Below are 15260 nucleotides of genomic sequence, written 5' to 3'. Positions count from 1 at the left end.
TCTCTAAAAATACTGTGAGAGCGTCTTCACCCTTTCTGATGTCTTGGTTCCTTTTCTGTATTAGTGAGAGATGTGCTTATAAGACAGAAAGACAGCAATTTCGCCACGTCTCTTTTCCCTTCACCGGAACTCAGAGCGTTCACCCTGCAATGAGAAACTGATTCTGGTTCCTGTTTTTTCCCAAGCACCACCCTCCCCCAGTTATTTGCATACGTCAATAAATACTGCTGCGTCCTTCAGCAAGGTTAAAAAGACACCGCACACGACCCTTTCTTCCCCCTTCCCTGCTCCGCACTTTAAAGAAACATCAGTCTTATCCCTCTTGATTAGCAAACTGCCTTCTTGCGTTGATAATTGTTTGATTTAGCAGCAGCGAACCGCGAGGGAGGAAATCCTTGGCATTTGTTAGGAGGAGGATTCAGCTGCACAATCATTCTCTGGCCTCCCAGTAGCTGCAGCTACTCCATTTTGTTAGGAGACATAAAAAACCACCGTTTTAAAAGAGGTAAAAAAAAAAAAAAATCTACTGAAACGTTTGTGTTTGCTTCGTGTTACTCCAAGGATTGGAGTTTTTCTGCTTATTCTCCAATCTTGTCTCCAATTCTGTCACACAAGAAATTTCTTGGCTTCTCAGTGGTTCAGGTCTCAACAGGAGCCTGAGAATTTCTGTGCAGAGTGGAGAAATGTTCTGGTTGGGTTTGAGGTCAGAGAGAGAGAGATAGAGACAGACTGACAGTGAGATGGGGTAGGGGCGGAGCTTTAAGAAAAATCCCCCTGAGATTTAAGTAGAAAGTCAAGATACTTATGAGGTTGCCAGATTTTCATTTTTGAATCCTCCTGATGCTGCCTTGGTCACAAGACTTTGGCAAATTTAGAATCCATTCTCTTATCACTGGTATTAGCAATGAAAGATTATGGTTTGAAGACCCTGAATTATGCTAGCAAAAGCGTTAAAAATAGCATAGTACAAAGTCCCAAATTCTCATACGTTGTAATTATAGTGCATTGCCATCACTGCTTCATTTAGCCATATAAGGAGTGTATGGTATTTTCCATGTCTCATAGAAGGGCTATATTCACCTCTGCCATACAGCCTGTTTTCCCATTCAAGGATGAAAATAGTAATCACTCAAAATCAGGAGATTTCCATACACATAGTTATCACTGAGTTAGTTTGTCCTTTAGAACATATTAAGTGTTTTAAATATATGAATATTAAGTGCTGAGACTCTGAAAACAAATATTTTGAGATGTTAAAGAAGCAAATGACCAAACATACAATTATTTTTAGATGATGATTCAGTATAATTGCAACAAAGTTATTAATATATATATATAATGCAGTTACTTAATTAACTCAGATACTTGGGAAGCATCTTTCTCAGAACACTTGTGAAAGGACATTCAGATATACACAGAAGCTCTGCCTTTGGACATCTTCATGATAAATGTTATAAAATAAATGTATTGGAAAATGGAGATGCCACCACTGTTAGCCATTAAGCAAAATATTCACATCAAGAAATGGAATTAAAAGTTCTATTTTATTAAAAAACTATCTTTAAAATGGTTACTCATTCATTTTAAAGTTTCATACACAGACAAAAAATAGTGGGCTGACCGAAATGCTTCATAGCCACCTTACTCTCTACTCTTTCCTCCTCTTAACCCCCCCCCCCATAAAAACCCAGCCCAATATACCTCACAAATTGTCAGCTACTACCAATAAAACCTACCTAAGATTGATTTTATGTTTCTCAGGTCCCTTGGTCTAAAACAATGGCTTTGATCTGTATTGTAAAATATCACACAAAGAGGCAAGCAAAGCTTGGATTCACAACAGCACAAAGTTCTACCGCTGCCAAAGAAAATGGACATAGAAAGACATTTTCAGACTTGGTTTAAGCAGTGCTGCAGTAAACCATCATAATCTGGGGTCTGAGTTGCTTCCAGTGGGCTAGAATCGTCTTTACAATAGCCATATCATCATGGCTGAAATATGCATTTGATTATAATTTTAATATTCAGCTTTTCTGATGCTTGTATTGATGCTTTCTGTAATGCCTTCAGTTTAAACTACATGCTCTTGATAGAAAAATTAATGCTGTACTATATAGCAAAAAAGCTAAACAAGTAAGCTGGACTCAGAATATTTTATAATATACAATTAATATATTTATTGAATTAAAAAATTTTTTATCATACCACATACCAGGAACACCCATTTCTCGTCGCAACACTCCTTAAAGATATAAATTTCACTTTCTGCATAAATTCATTCTGTCAAGGTCAAGACCCATCTTTAATAAATAAGACGCTTTTAAACAAAAGGAAAGCAATAGATTAAGATAACATTTACAAAGTTAACATACAGTGTTTCTCGGCAACTGCTCGTATAGTTTGTTTGGGTGTGTTTCCTTTTTTCTTTTTTCTTATTTACAGCAAAGTCCGAGAAATAGATACCTCCTTCCCCTCCCCCCACCACACACACAATAGATCTTCCTTCACATGCAATCACCCAATCTCAAGTAACAAATTCTTAGTAGCAGTTACCTTTGAGTGTCCAGTTTTTAAGGATCGATAAAATTAAAAAGTGTACAGTATTTATTTTCTTCTTTCAGGTTGATTATGTGACCGCTCTGGCAAAAGCACTTTGACAACTGTAAGAGGAGAGGGCATGCGCGCACAGGGAACTGTGGGGGCTGAAGTCCTTCACTAGGTACTCTGCCTGACTTAAGCACGTTCCGCCAAGGAAGGAGGAAGCCTCGAAAATACTGATTCCAAGGGGAAGAGGTTGTGCTCGGATTACGTTACATTTTCCTACCAACCTGAATCACAAATTGTTGAAATGAAAAGGGAGAAAAATAAATTGGTTTGTCAACTTGATTTAGGAAGCCAGGTTAAAAGAGAAACTGAATTGAAGGACTCAAAATAAATGAACCCATCAGAGCTACCTTAAATGGTATTAGCATGGTGATGACTGGGTAGCCAGCAATAGGAACCCTATCCGAAGAAAAGAGATTGGGATGGAGAGGGCAAGGGAAGGGGAGACTACTAGGAAAAGATAAATGCTTAAAATCTGACCATCCTTAAAAAGAAACATTTTAATATTATAGAATGAAAAATACCTTTATAAATGTGATATTAACCATGGAGATCAGGTAAAAATAGGTTTCAGTCACAAATTTTTGACATCCACCAAGATTTCTTTGTATTTGAGTTTTCAATGAAGGCATAAATCACTTACGGTTCTACTTGACATGCTCTGAATCAACTCACCTCGTTATTTTACTTGTCAAAATGAAAGTTTACTTTGCATTATTCATACAATGATCAATCAAATAAAATTCAACTCTTTTAAGCTAAGACAATATTTGGTGAAATTTTAAAAAATAATTTGAAATTTAGTGTTTCATTGCATAGGGCAGTGACTTCTTTATTCAAAACAAAAAGTAAATACAGTTTCTGTTTTTCAAATCAAGATTTTTTTCGGGGGGGGGGTATATTTTTTCTATCTTAGCCTTATGACTCCAAGGCTGGAATCTCACAGCATATTAACATCAACTCTTATTATCCATAGCTTCTGAGAGCAATAGTTCAACTACCAGTTTGCTCACGTAGGCAGAAGATATTATTTCTTTGGGATTTGGTTCAATGCCATTCACCCAAGGGGTTCAGAGTAAATGTCAGTTGATGACTATACTGATTGAACTTGGAACTAAAAATATAAGCATCATTTCAAACTGTCTTAATTCTCTATTTCCTTTCTTCACCAATTAGAATTATAGTATTACCAGAGACTACCAATTTGTAGCATTAGTGGTCTTTGTTTCTAGTTATTTCTAAGGAAAAAAACAAAACAATTTAAGAGGAAAAAAAATTACTGTGAATCAACCTGTGAAAAGTCTTTTTAAAAGAACTAAATGGCCTTCTTATTCCTACCGTGAACTTATTTTATATTCCCCATTTTTTTCTATTCCTCTACTCTCCTAAAGAAAGCCTTACTTCTGCCAACATGCTGTACTTATCATTTGCATTCCAGAGTCTGTCAGGATCACTCAAGGTTAATCTTATTCCTGAAGACTTCCCTAACCTACCAAACTTCTATGTTTTCAAGTACTTCAATTAAGTAAAAGAAAGTTCCCTCATAAAATCGTTATGAAGACTTATTTAAAAAAAATACTTTAAAATTATTAATGTCAAGATTTTATAGGTGGTAATTATTTTTTTCAGGTTTATTTATTTAGAGAGAGTGCAAGTAGGGGAGGGGCAGAGAGAGAGAGAGAGAAAGAGAATTCCAAGCAGGCTCCACACTGCCAGAGCAGAGCCCGATGGTGGACTCAAACCCACAAACCATGAGATTATGACCTGAGCCGAAGTTGGATGCTTAACCAACTGAGCCACTCAGGCGCCCCTATTGGTAGAAATTCTTAAGTTATTCAGGTGTGCTTGAAAGTGGTTTACTTACTTGGGCATTTATTAATCCACCTGACCACAAGTGAAGGTCTAATAATAATTCACACAATAAAGAAAAATAAACTTTGGCCCCTGACCCTCGATAAATAGCAATCAGTAATTAGCACTGCCCACACTTAATGTAATTGTATTATATTTGAAAATGAAGTAATTCCTCCTCTTCCTTTCCTAAAATAAACATTCAAATCTAAAAAGAAAATGACTCAAACAAAAATGCCAAGGTGTAAATAAATACCAAACAAATAATAAATTATAGAAGGAGCCCCAACAAGAAAAAAGACCTTCCCTACTGAAATCCTGTGTTTTATTTAACCAGAAAGAAAGCACTGTTTAAATTTTGTCTTCAGATCACAGTGCTAACCATTTATCGCTTTGAATGGTCATGGAAGGCTGTCAAAAGAGAGATTGCAGAGTTAACTCATTGAGATATACATGGATCAAATACATCTTTCTAAGCTTTCTTCCATTCCTACACTACTCACATCTGTACTCAATGTAGTACATGTGAGTCCTGGGTAATTGGTGGTTGCTCCAAAGACGTTTGCAGAATGAATGGATGAATAAATAAATGAACGGATGGATGGATGAAATATAGTTTTTGCTTATCTAAAACAACCAAGATTTGGGGCGCCTGGGTGGCGCAGTCGGTTAAGCGTCCGACTTCAGCCAGGTCACGATCTCGCGGTCCGTGAGTTCGAGCCCCGCGTCGGGCTCTGGGCTGATGGCTCAGAGCCTGGAGCCTGTTTCCGATTCTGTGTCTCCCTCTCTCTCTGCCCCTCCCCCGTTCATGCTCTGTCTCTCTCTGTCCCAAAAATAAATAAACGTTGAAAAAAAAATTAAAAATAAAAATAAAAATAAATAAATAAATAAATAAAACAACCAAGATTTGAGTAAGTATTAAATTATTCTCCATTTAGAACAGCAATTACTTTTTCATCATGAGGAGTATGCACATCATTTGATTATCATCATGAAATAACATTCATTCAGCTCTAATTGAACAGGAAACTTTGTTCCCATCTAAAAGTTTACAGTCTAATAAAGACACACACCTCACCTCTCCACAGAAACTGCTTCATTAAGTTCTCAATAGTACTCAGAGCTAAATCCAGTGGATGTTTTGTCAGTCTTTATCTTGCTTGATCTTGCAGTAACACTGACATAACTGACCATAATTGCTGGATATACCTTCCCTTTGCTTCCTTCATGCCGTCATTGGTTTTCTCACATGTAGGGTTATGTGCCCTCTAGCATATCGGTGCTCTCTCTCACTAGCTCTCAATCTTCTTTGTTAACTGACTTTAAATACTGAGTTTCTCAGGGTCTAGGCCATTTTTTTTCTTTTTAAATTATTTTAATGTTTAGAGACAGAGTGCCAGTTGGTGAGGGGCAGAGAGAGAGAGAGAGAGAGAGAGAGAGAGAGAATATGAAACAGGCTCCAGGCTCTGAGCTGTCAGCACTGAGCTCAACCCAGGGCTCGAACCCATGAACCGTGTAATGATGACCTGAGCCAAAGTAGGACGCTTAACCAATGGAGTCACCCAGGCGCCCCTACCCTAGGCCAGCTTTTTTTTAATATTTTAAATTTTTTTATTTATTTTTGAGAGAAACAGAGTGCGAGCAGGGGAGGGGCAGAGAGAGAGGGAGACACAGAATCTGAAGCAGGCTCCAGGCTCTGAGCTGTCAGCACAGAGCCCGATGCGGGGCTAAAACTCAGGAACTGCGAGATCATGACCTGAGCCGAAGTCGGACGCTCAACCAACTGAGCCAGCCAGGCACCCCCCTAGGCCATTTTTTCATCTCACTCTGTGAGTGGCTTTCCCAACTATAACAAAAGAACCAGGCTTATCCTATTAACAGCTATATTCCCAACATCTATCACTGTGCCTAGCACATAGTAAATAGATATTCAGTAAATATTTGTTAGATTGGGATGACTGGGTGGTTCATTCCGTTAAGCATCCAACTTTGGCTCAAGTCATGATCTTGCAGTTCATGAATTCAAGCCCCACATCAGGCTCTGTCAGCCCCGCTGACAGCTCAAAGTCTGGAGCCTGCTTCGGATTCTGTGTGTGTGTGTGTGTCTCTGCCCCTCCCCTGCTCACTCTCGGTCTCTCTCTCTCAAAAATAAATAAAAACATTAAAATTTTTAAAAAATATTTGTTGGATTAAAGTTACATTTATGTGCAAAGGGCCAAGAATGCCAAAACAATCTAGATGGCAAAAATAATATACCTAGAGGACTTACACTACTAGATATCAAGACTTATTATAAAGCTATAGTAATTAGGCTACGGTTATTGGCACAAGGATAAGCAAAAGACACACGGAATAAAATAAAAAGTCCAGAAAAAAAAAAAAAAAAAAAAAAAAAAAAAAAAAAGTCCAGAAACAGATCCACATATGTATGGTCACCAGATTTATGAAAACAGTAACACTGCAGTTTGAAAGGATGTTTTTTTTCAATAAAGGATATTGGAGTCAACTGAATATCCATATGGAAAAAAAAAAAAAAGACTTTCACCCTTGCCACACCATACACAAAAATCATTTCCAGATGGATTGTAGGCCTAAACGTAAAAGGTAAACAATAAAGCCTTTAAAAGAACATAGGAGAATATTTTCATGAGGTTGGAGTAGGCAACAATTTAACAGGTCACAAACCATAACCATAAAGGAAAAATTTAATAAACTAAACAAATTAAATTAAGAACATCTGCTTACCAAGGACAGAATTAGAGTGAAAACTCTTGGAAGGAGAGAAATATATGCAATATGTATATTTTTCAACAAAAGACTTAGAATATATAAAGGACCCTTACAAATTAATAGTAAACATCTCAAAGAAAAAGACAAGCGACCTTCAACAAAGAACATTCAAGTTCAAAGAAAGTATATGAAAAAAGTACATGATTACCTCACTAATCATCAAAGAAATACAAAATAAAACCAGAAATGCTAAAATTGGAAAAGGCAGATAATGCCATACCTTAGCACAGATGTGGGAGCAACTCAAACACTGCTGGCAGAAGTATAATTTAGTATAGCCATACAACCACATTGCAAAACTATTTAGCAGGATCTACTAAAGCAAACATTCACATACCTTAAAACCTAGCAATTCTGCCTCTGGATATATAGCCATCAGAAATGCAAACATATGTTCACTAAAAGACATGTTCAAAGCAGCATCAATCAGAAATAACCCATACCTGGAGACAACCCAAATATCCATCCACAATCAATGGATAAGTGAATTTGTGATAGATTCATATAATGGAATATCATAAGGCAAGATAATGAATAGACTCTAATTCCATAGAACACAGATGAACTGCATGCGTACAATGCTGAGTGAAAGAAGCCTAACAGGGCAAAGTACATACCATATGATTTGATTTATATAAAGTTCTAAAAAAACTAATTTATGGGGGCACCTGGGTGGCCTCAGTTGATTGAGTGTCTGACTTTGGTCAGGTCATGATCTCATGACCTCATATGAGTTCCAGCCCCACATCACATCAGGCTCTGTGCTGACACCTCAGAGCCTGGAGCCTGCTTCAGATTCTGAGTCTCAGTCTCTCTCTGCCCCTCCCCAACTTGCACCGGTGCTCTCTCTCAAAAATAAATAAACATTAAAAAAATTTTTAATAAATAAATAAAAGAATTTTAAAAACTAATTTATGGATTAGAAGTCACCATAGTAGCTACCTCTGCAGAGAAATAATGATTGGTAGAAGACATAAAAAGGACTGCAGAGATGCTGGTGATATACTGTTTTCTTGAACTGGATGCTGTTACACAGGTGTATTTATTTTGAAAATTCAGAAAACCGGACATTTATAATATATGCACTTTTCTGTATTTTTGTTATATTTCCATTAAATTTCTAAATTTACATATATACTTGTAAAGTTTGACTATCTTCTCTAAGTTAAGAGGAAAAAAATAGCACAATATGGCCAAATAAAAAGGGGAGCCTTAAGTCTAGGTCATGGAGCTAGAGAAATAAATGGGGGACTCCCTACATGCCAGGACTGTCCCTACAGGTGCTACACGCAAAGATGAAAAAAATCCAAAGTCCCTTGACTTCAAATACCTTGCAAACCTAAGGAGGGAAAAGTAATTTTGGTCAACTATGGTGAGGGAAAGTAATTTTGGTCAACTATGGTAAATTAGATATCCTCTAGGTAACCTAGAAAGATTTTAAGATTGTTAAAGCCAAGGCAATTTATAAGCAGGAAATCCACATCCTCTGAGTGAGGATCTATTAAGCAATTCTAGCTCAGACTAAGTTTGAGAACATAACAAGAGAAAAGGGAGCAAAAAGGGAGCCTGGTGAGCCAGATGTGGTTTGGTGGGCAATCTGGAGAGCACCTGGAGTTCTTTATGTTTCTTGCCTCTCCATTAGCTTTTGGTTCATGCATTCATCAACAATTTTATGAAAGGCCTCCTAGCTACAAAGTAGCAATTCCAGAACTTCACCTGCTTTTTTTTATTGATCTTGTAAGAGAAAACTGAGGCCATTAGATAGTAATGCCCTCAATTTCTCAGCTGTTTAGCACCAAGACCCTCCCCCCACCCCCTTCACAAACTATCTGTAGTCCCCTCCATACTTCCTTTCCTTCTATTTCAGAGGAAGCTGAGTTCCCCTACAGGTCCACAATTTAATCACTCCACCTGTAGTCTAGAGCTTATTCCTTCTAGTTTCCTTGAGACCTAGTTCATAGTTTATTATTCCCAACATTCTCCATCCCATTCACGACAGGGTGTTTGAAAGAAGCCCCTATATCCCAGCTATGCTTTCATTTCCAGTTGATTCCCAAACTTAACTGCATGTGGCTTCTGCCCCTACCATCCTGCTAAAAAGTGCTCGTGCTACTGATCTTACTAAACTTACCAATGACCAATTGACACTGCTCAATTCTTATTTTATTTGGCATTCATCCTTCATAAAACACTTATAAGCCGAATTCTAAGATGGCCTTTCAAGATTCCAGGCCAGAAGGACAACAGGAACCTTAGTCCTGTAACTGTAATTCTGCCAACAAGAATGAGCTTGAAAGCAGATTTGACAACCTAAACAGAGGACCCAGTCATGCTGCATCAGATTTCTGATCCCTAGAACCGTAAGTCATAAATAAGCTTGTGTTAAGGCATTAAGCTTGAGGGAATTTGTTACACAGCAGTAGCAAACTAACTCCAGACTGTTCTGTTTTCTTTGAAGACACTGCTTTCCTGGTTCTTCGGTTCTTAAGTTTCTTCTGTCTCTTGGATACTAGGTAGATCTTCCCTCAGGGTTCTCCTAATTCTACACTCTCCCTGGACAATGTTATATTCATGAACTGGGAAACAGGAGTTCACTGCTATCCAGGTTTTCAAATGAAATCTTTTTGCTAAGCTCCAAACAACTATTAACAACTTCTCTATCTCAGGATCCTGCAGCACCTCTTCTCACACGTGCCTTTGCCTTTATTCCTGGTTTACTTATCTTTCTCCTACTTAATGGGACCACGAACCATCTAGTCACTGAAGGTAGTAATTTGGACATGGTTTTGTCTTTTCTCTTCTCACTTACTGAGGGACAAGTCCAATTGGTCACTAAAACCTATTACTTTGGCCTCCTAAATTTCTGCCTGACATCCCCTCCTCTTCATTCACAGCCAGTTTAACACTGCACCTGAACTATGGCAGTATTACCCTAATGTCTCTCATCTAGTACCCTTTCAAATGTGGCCTCCACACTAAAGCCCAAGTAATCACTCAAATACAATTTTATTATGGTATGCCCCTTCCTAAAATTCTTTACTTTCCCCCTGCCAAGAGGATAAAATACAAACTTAACTCTTCTACTCTTCTTCCCAGCCATACCTAACTACTACAGGTCCCTGCACGGACCAAGCTCTTCTACCATAATGCCTCTGCACATATTCCTCTGCCTGAAATACCTTTCTACCTCTTGATAACCAACTCTTACTACACCCAAAAGAACCCAGTTCAAACCTCTTTGAGGCTTTCCCTTGCCATGTGAGAATTGCCCATTCCCTCCTTTATATCCCTCCATAATACAAACATACCTCTATTAAAATATTCTTCATGCTTTAGTATAATTATTTATTTGTACATCTATCCTTCCTAGAAAGATCCCAAGATCAGGACTCTATTCATCTTTGTAAGCCAGGCACTGGGCCTAAAACTTAGAGATAAAATAAAAGTTATTAGATAAAAGTTTGTTGACCAAATCAAAGAACAAAGTTCTTTAGCTCATTTACAGAGGCGAAAGCACTTATTTAACATTAGGTGAAGAGAATTCTCTTGCCATTAAAGTATTTCAAAAACACTAGGTTTGATGACATTATAACATTTAATGAAGATACTCCATACTAAAATTTGGTGGAATTAATTTACTCTTTCTCCTATTACAGGACATTTAGTTTGCTTACAAATTTTCACTATTTTTCAAATTGTTACATTAAGCCATATTTCTAAAGAAAAAATTACTTGTTGGAAAGGAAGAACCATTAAGGCTTTTGATACATATTAACAAATTATTTTTAAAAGGTTGAAGTTTATGGTTCCTACAGAAATTAAGTTCTAATATGAAAACAGCGCATGATTAGTGTATATAACAAAGAATATAGTTACTGTTCTGATAATAACCTAATGTGGAAGTTTCTATTCTTTTGATATGCCAAATAAAATTAAGTCTCTTTCAGCATCCCAGTATATTCAATATTTTGTCATTCGTCATCATACCTTCATGTGATAAGGAAATATTACATATAAGTCTGTATACTTAGAGCCTATGATTATTACCTGGAGATTCCATTTCAAATGTCATGCCAATGTGTATGCACATGTATTCCATTAAAGAAAAAGAAACATCAACAGCCTTCATCTATATTTCCTACGTTTCTAGACTTCAATGGTAATTAATTTTATTTTAAAACTGAATATTCATGAAGGTGGACAAAAAAGTACAAATTTCCAGTTATAAAATGAGTCCTAAGGATTGTAATGTACAACATGGTGACTATAGTTAATACTACTACATTGCATATTTGAAAGTTGCTAAGAGAGTAGACCTTAAAAGTTTTCATCATAAGATGGGGCACCTGAGTGGCTCAGTCCGGTTGAGCATCTGACTTTGGCTCAGGTCATGATCTTGCAGTTTGTGAGTTCAAGCCCCACATCAGGCTCTGTGCTGACAGCTCAGAGCCTGGAGCCTGCTTTATATTCTGTCTTCCCTTCTCTCTGTCCCTCCCATGCTCATGCTCTGTCTCTCAATAATAAATAAACATAAAAAAATCTTTTTAAGTTTTCATCATAAGAAAAAAAATTATAATGATGTGTGGTAATGGATGTTAACTTATTATCGTGATCATTTTGCAACATGTACAAATACTGATTATTTTGTACACCTGAAACTAATATAATGTTCTATGTCAGTTATACCTCAATTTAAAGGGGTGACTGGGTGGCTCAGTTGGTTGAGCATCTGACTTTGGCTCAGATCATGATTTCATGGTTCGTGAGTTTGAACCCTGCGTTGGGCTCTGTGCTGACAGCTTGGAGCCTGGAGCCTGCTTCAGATTCTGTGTCTCCCCTCTCTGCCCCTTCCCCAGTTGCACTCTGTCATTCTCTCAAAAATGAATAAACATTAAAAAAATTTTTAATATTCATATATATTATGTATCTGTATTCATCTTAGGTCTAAATAATGCACAGTGGCCTACGTATTTTTATATAAAAAGTTTTATGCATCAAAAATTTGTGAACTTGGGGCACCTGACTGTCTCAGTCAGTAAAGCATGTGACTTTTGATCTTGGGGTTGTAAGCTCAAGCCCTGTGTTGGGTGTAGAGATTACTTAAAAATAAAATCTTTTTTTTTTTTTTTAAAGCAGACAGATTTTTTTTTTTTTATTTTAAAAAAAATTTTTTTTTCAACGTTTATTTATTTTTGGGACAGAGAGAGACAGAGCATGAACGGGGGAGGGGCAGAGAGAGGGAGACACAGAATCGGAAACAGGCTCCAGTCTCTGAGCCATCAGCCCAGAGCCTGACGCGGGGCTCGAACTCACGGACCGCGAGATCGTGACCTGGCTGAAGTCGGACGCTTAACCGACTGCGCCACCCAGGCGCCCCAAAAATAAAATCTTAAAGAAAAAATTTGTGAACTTATGGAATAACTAAATTTGTACTCTTAAGAGATGTGCCCCACAAAATGGGTGAAGAGGAGTAGGAGGTACAAGCTTCCAGTTATGGAATGAATAAAGGCATAAAGTAAAAGTCACAGGAATAAAGAATAAAAGGCACAGCATAAAGAATATGGTTAATAGTACTGTAGTAGCCTGTATGGTGACAGATGGTGGTTACACTGGTGGTGAGCACAGCGCCATGTATAAACTTGTCCAATCACTATGTTGTACACCTGAAACTAATGTAGCATTGTGTGTCAACTATATTAAAAGAAAAAAAAAGTATCCCACACTATTTTTAGATTTTACTGAACTGCAAATTGAGTCCCCTCACCACAATGTCATCTCCCTTTATAAACTGATTTGATACAGCACCCCTCCCTCTAGTCAACTGGAGCTTATTCATTTTCCTACTCTTGTCATGGTTACTCAGTCATAAGAACCCTCTGAAAACATTTCAGGAAATATGGTTAAGTTTTATACAGGTCATTTTTCTCTCCCTATAATAACTATATTTTATATTTCAAATTTCCATTTTAAGAAATTATTCTGACAGGCCACATGTTCTTTCAGAAGACTTCAGAGAAGCAAACCCTACCCCCATTAATGTTTTAAGTTGTCTTCAAATCTGACAGGTTCACCATCTCACTTTAAATGCTTTTCAAAAGCCACCCTCATTAAATTGTAATCAACAGGCACCTCTCAAGGAGCTGGCTTCCATAGTTTCAACTTCTATCCCCAAAGTTTTAGCTTTGGCTCTGAGCACTTTCCCAAGAGCTTTCCAGACACCTGCTAGACATTTTCATGCACAAGGTTCGTCATGTCACTCATCATTATCTATAGAACAAGAGTCAAACACTTACCCTATATTTAGGATTCTCTTCTTCTAATCCCAACCTATGTTCCCAGATAGCATTATCCCCACTTCTCCAGGCAAGTTGGTCTACTCAGGGTCCTGAAGCTTGCTGTTGTTACCGATCCCATATGGAATGCCCTCCTCATCCTTTCTACTTATCTTAATCTCACCTTTTTGCACAGCCTCGTTCAAACACCAGTTCCTAACATCAGTTCCTATCCGTATCACACATTTGTTGCTTTGTATTTCTATTTATCTTTTCTGGTATAATTATATTAATCCCCAACTTGAACCCTAGGCTTCTTGGGGGAAGGCATGGCAAAGTCTGGTATTTTGCAGGGAGCTCAGTAATAAAAGCTAACATTTATGGAACACATACTGTGTGCTAGACAAAATGCTAAGTGCATTCCACGTATTAGTTCATTTAATCCACGTAAAAAACCCTTGAGATAAATACTGTTACTATCCCTAATTCCAGATGACAAATGGAAACTTAGAAAGGTGATTTACCTGCCCAAGGTTGTAAAACTAGTAAATGTCAGATCTAGTACCTAATTTCAGGTTTGTCTGACTCTAAAGCTGTCTCTTTGTTAGTGACTCATAAAAGCAGATCCTCTTGTCCTATTTGATCCACAGAGCCCAGAACACAGCTTGGGCTTCAAAGCTGTGAAAAGAGGGCAAATTGTGGCTCAGCAACTTTTCTTTCTCCCATTGATACAAGCCTTTTATACAATGACCTTTGCCTGAAAACCAGAGATAAGCTCTAACCAAAGGATTCCAAATTCCACCCATGGGCAAGACCCAGTCCCACTCTAGGGTGTTCTAAAAACAGCCTGTCTTCAAGAGAATGAATCATCAAAAAAACCTGATTTTAGTCTTCAGGGATCTCAAGAGCAAGACCGGTCTAGGCCTGAAAATGATGTAGAAAGCCTTTCTTTGCCATAATCTCTGCTTTAAAAGCCAGTAATTTATAGGTGCTGTACAAGTTAGTGATCAGAGGGATCATCGAAACAAAGGGAAGGGCAATGCTCAGTATATCTACCCAGGTAACCCTTGGGTCCTAATATTTGAAACCAAGTAGTATTTGCCTTACATTGACAGACGGGATTACACTTTACCAAGCTTCCTCACCTTTATTATCTCACTTGATGTTAACGGCCCTGTGCAGTGGAGAGACAGCAGAGGTCCCTCATTGTGCAATGCACCAGAAGGCTAGTGGAGAATGAAATCTAGTATATGTTCTGCTCACTCAGCTCATGAACCTTAATGTAAAGCTGCAACTGCTTGGAAGAAGAGGCACCTTTTCCTAATTTCCATAAAGGGACTGTATGACCAGGTGACAGCCCCAAAGATAACTGTTGGAATCCCCACTTTAAACATGTAGATGTCCATTACACCTAAATAAATAAAGCTAGAAAAAATACAAAACAGAAATGTGGAAACTCAGGCTCAAAGACGTTTCAAGATATAGTTAATAAGTAGTGGATCTAAGATTAGAATTCAAGTCTTCCAACTCACTAGGTGCATGCTTTTTCAACTACACTACAAGTCTCCCTTTGGTTCAGTTAATACAGGCTGACTTCTCATGTGGTCAGACTAGTATCTTCAGCACTTTGCTGCAAACAGCTGAACCAAAATCTAGAGCTTTTTGGTGTAGCTCTGTCCTAAGGCCATAACTGTTCTCTCACTGAGGAAACTGAGAATCAGATAAGTGTGCCAACTGTACCAA

At 37.7% G+C, this 15260-nt stretch overlaps 1 protein-coding gene across 3 annotated transcripts in view; it reads right to left on the bottom strand.

Moving 5' to 3' along the window:
- The window catches only part of CPEB3 (cytoplasmic polyadenylation element binding protein 3), a 192558-nt gene that overhangs the window by 158562 nt on the left and 18736 nt on the right, over positions 1-15260 (bottom strand). The window contains exon 1 of one of the 3 annotated variants that reach the window (XM_032595150.1): positions 2554-2804. The exons of 1 other annotated variant lie outside the window; for it this stretch is intronic. The gene's annotated coding sequence lies outside the window, so the exon portion shown is untranslated. Of the gene's footprint in view, positions 1-30; positions 194-2553; positions 2805-15260 lie in introns of those variants that run through there. One more of the 3 variants, XM_032595149.1, reaches the window with a different exon arrangement.

Source organism: Lynx canadensis, chromosome D2 (genome assembly GCF_007474595.2).
Source record: "Lynx canadensis isolate LIC74 chromosome D2, mLynCan4.pri.v2, whole genome shotgun sequence".
Classification (NCBI taxonomy): domain Eukaryota; kingdom Metazoa; phylum Chordata; class Mammalia; order Carnivora; family Felidae; genus Lynx; species Lynx canadensis.
Note: the sequence above shows the minus strand (reverse complement) of the source record. Positions and strands in the feature narration are given on the sequence as shown.